This window comes from Patella vulgata, chromosome 4 (assembly GCF_932274485.2).
Source record: "Patella vulgata chromosome 4, xgPatVulg1.2, whole genome shotgun sequence".
In the NCBI taxonomy this organism is placed as follows: domain Eukaryota; kingdom Metazoa; phylum Mollusca; class Gastropoda; family Patellidae; genus Patella; species Patella vulgata.
The window spans coordinates 12,109,692-12,113,477 of NC_065882.2; the positions used below are offsets into that span (position 1 = coordinate 12,109,692).

The 3,786-nt window shown below is 34.5% G+C and overlaps 1 long non-coding RNA gene across 1 annotated transcript; it reads right to left on the reverse strand.

The window, feature by feature from the left end:
* Positions 1-2,772: 2,772 nt before the first annotated feature.
* Positions 2,773-3,786, reverse strand: LOC126819579 (uncharacterized). The gene is made up of 3 exons (XR_007679681.2): positions 3,653-3,786; positions 3,429-3,481; positions 2,773-3,252 (listed from the first exon to the last, which is right to left on the reverse strand). It is a non-coding gene; the product is annotated as an uncharacterized LOC126819579 (long non-coding RNA).

A 3,786-nucleotide genomic window follows, 5' to 3' on the forward strand; every position in this document is an offset into this window, starting at 1 on the left:
CGCAGAAATATGTCTAGGTTACACAATAGTTTGGGACAATGTTGGCAAAAACGTAAAAACAAGACATCATTCAGCAGAAAGTCATAACAAGATAAAATTATGGGTGTTGTCATATGGTGCAAAAGCAGGGTGTCTACTTCTTTGTTAGATGATCAACAAGCCATTAATGCACGTGATATCAAGAAAGAGCAGGTTTTACCTGATGATATGGATATGAAAAGAATCACAGACAGAATGGGTATAATCTTACAGCGAATTCTGTGTAAATATATTCCATCTATGAAGGAGATGACACCAGTGGTTGTAAAACTCATAAAACATGACTTCTGGTTAAATGCACAGAGGAGGCTGATGTGAGGATTTTTTTTCTGAATTGTCATAATGCTTTTTGAGCAAACTTGAATGAACAAGCTACTTTCTTCAGCTTCCTACCTTTTTTGCGACTTAATGAAGATGGGCATATAATTGGCTTATTATTTTGATGGTCCACTACCATAATATAGTGATCTTTAACCTTCACTGCCAGTAGCATTTGTCGTGTTGGCTTTTCATACCACCTGAATTACTAAAAAACCCTTTTCCTGACATCACTAGGGCAAGCAGTAATGGTTGAGAAAAAGCCTGCAGTTCCTGATCAGCTAACCCTTTGCTGGTGTTGTAGAGGGGTCTGGGGGTCCCTATAATATTCATGGGACTGGATAAAAGAATGTCTACTGATTGTCCCTCATCAGTGACATTTAACGGTTTAAATGATGTTGATCCTTTTGTGGCAGTGGCATCCTGCACCCACGAGCTACATGCCCTATCTGACCGCAACTGTAACACGTTATAGCAGACCTTGATCTACCCAAAGGCAGCTGAGGCACTCCTTGATCTTTATCAGCTTTAATTGACCTGACTTCTTTCTGCAAAGGTTGAACACTTGCAGTTAATGACGACACCATAGCCTTCAACTTATCGTCCTGTACCGTTTGAGCCATCTTAGTCATGCCTCTAGCACTACTACTCTTAAATCATATCAAAGGAATACAGTCATGTTCTATCCTTCTAACTTCTTTGAGAAGATCTTCAAAATTTGTCAACCGATCAAACTTATGTGCTGACTTATCCTTTAAGTCACTCCTCAAACCACTCCAAAACTTCGTCCTAAGTTTGGCATCAAAAGTTTTACTTTCCACCTCCCCTTCTATCCTGGCTTTGTCGAGTAAATCTTCTAACCTGCAAGCCCACTTTGACACTGTCTCGTTGGGAGCTTGAGTTGTGGAATAAAATTGCGACAAAAGACTCTGCCCTTGTTCCACAATACCAAATCTGCTTTGCAGTTTCATCAATAGCTTATCAACAGTAACATCCTGGCCCAATCTCATAGCTACTCTTGCAGCTTCTCCACGCAACGACTTTAAAACAGATAATTTCACAGAGTCTTTGCTATGTAAACCATCTTTCATAAGGCTTAAAACCTCAAACTTCCATAAGTCGAATGAAGTATCTCCTTTACAACCAGGATCACCGGAGAATGTTGTTATTCTTGGCACTTGGGGTATAAACTTAAATTTATCTGTTGCTGAACTGGGCTGTTCTTCAACCTTAGGCTGATATTTTACCCCATCATCTTGACGTGCTGATTGATCTGCCATCCCAAAACTTTCATCCTTCGGCGGAATTCTACCCTGAGATTTCAAATAATCAAACATCCATTCTATAAAATCCTCAGATGATTCAAGCTTCGGTTTTACATCTAAATTAGAGAACATGTCTAACAAATGCTTCTCCTCCTCTGAGGAAAACTCTGATCTGCCACCACCTGTTGCCATTATAGCATAAAAGACAAACAACACAACAAATGAATGAATTATTAATAACAAGTGTATATGTATCATTCAAATATTCCTGTAAAAAAAAAATATAGATTTGGCACAAACCAACAAAATGTATGACTGACGAACAGACAGATTAGATAACCCAAAATGTAATTAAGTTCGTACCATATAAGCATAAACATATACATATAACTCTATTCTAGATACAAATGCTGAAATAGAATAAATAATGTTTCTACACCGTATCAATTATATTGTAAATACAAATGCTGAAATAGAACATATATTCTCCCATATACTGTACTACGTCACAACATAAAGTCATAAAATGTGAGTGCAGTGATCAATCATGAAAACAGCTTATACGTTGACCTAATTTCAGAGTACTAAAAAACTAAACCTGAAAATGAAAAATGAACTTTCCTAAAAAAAAACGAATTCCAATTCGAGTAATGCACAAACTCAAAACCAAAATACCCAATGAAAAAATTCAAAATCGACAAACTACTAACATACCAATCAAAGCATCCAAAATACCTGAGTCCAACAACAAACTTTCAAATTCCAACAACAAACTTTCAAAGTCCAGTCTAAACTATAAACAAACACCAAAATACACCAACTTCCAAAACTATCAAACTGGGTCAATATAATGTACAAGTGTATATGATAAATGTAATATCAATTGTAAAATGTATTTTGTTATGTTAAGTGTCACTGAAAACTATCTAAATATCCTTGCTATATATAGAATGTATTAGTCATATCATAGTAAAACCATAACAAACAAAAATTTGTTTATAAATCTATCATCTAAAATCTCAGCTTAAGCTGTGACAGTAAAAACAAAACCATCGCATAATATTTTATACAAAACAAAATGTAAATAATCTAAATTGATGATTATCTTAAAATAAAAAAAAATAAATAAATAAAAATAAGGGTTGTTGGAGTGGTAGGTGGGGTGGGGTGAGGTGGGACTTGAATTAACAAAAGAAAACAAAAATGTTTCCAATTTAAGTCACTGCTGTGAAGACTAAAGGGAGACAACTTAAAGTACAAAAATCTGAAATGATTTGAAGACTAAAGGGAGATAATTAACCTTAAATAATTCAAATAACTTAATTACAAAATATCTATAAACTTGACTAAAATATACGTAGGCCTACCCCAAACATCTGCACAGATAGCTATCTTTGTAGATTAAAAAGTTCGCACACGCAATTCACGTTTTAAGTTGATTGATTCTACCGCTGAAGACGAATTTCCACCAATAATTATCCACCATAAGCTGGTTGACTCCGACGGATGTTCTCTTCAGAAAACTTATCGGGCTCCAATGTTGTAGAGGGGTCTGGGGGTCGTTGCAACAAACAATCCAGAACGGGTTCAAATCTTTATTATAGCATAAACCAGGCAAGTAATAAAAACCCTGCAAATATAAAAGAGAATATTAAAATACAAACATCATAAACAAATTATCTAACACCATTACTACAGCACACAAATAAATCTGTGCTACAAAGTAAATTACTGTTTGCAACAAATAGTAAATGGTACCGGTACTTTAACTAAACTACTCTATATTTACATTCTAAACTAACTTACCCGAAGTGGGGTTTTAAATACTTAGATTAGCTAAATGTAATCAATCTAACAACCTGAAATAGGATGATACATATATATATATATAATGTGTGAATGTATGTATCATGTATGCAAATAAACTTTACCAACTTGATCCATAAAAACTAACAACTTCAGTATTAAAATATCAAACTACAGAGTTAAAGATACAGCTTATATAATCAGTAAAACATAATGCCACATACCTGGTAAATAACTGCAATTCTTTACAAAAACTTCACAGAAATCAATCTCCAAAAACTAAACTTAGACACTACTTTGTTAAAGCTCCTCTTTGAAACAAAGATGGTTAACAACTGAATGTATCTACCAACAAATA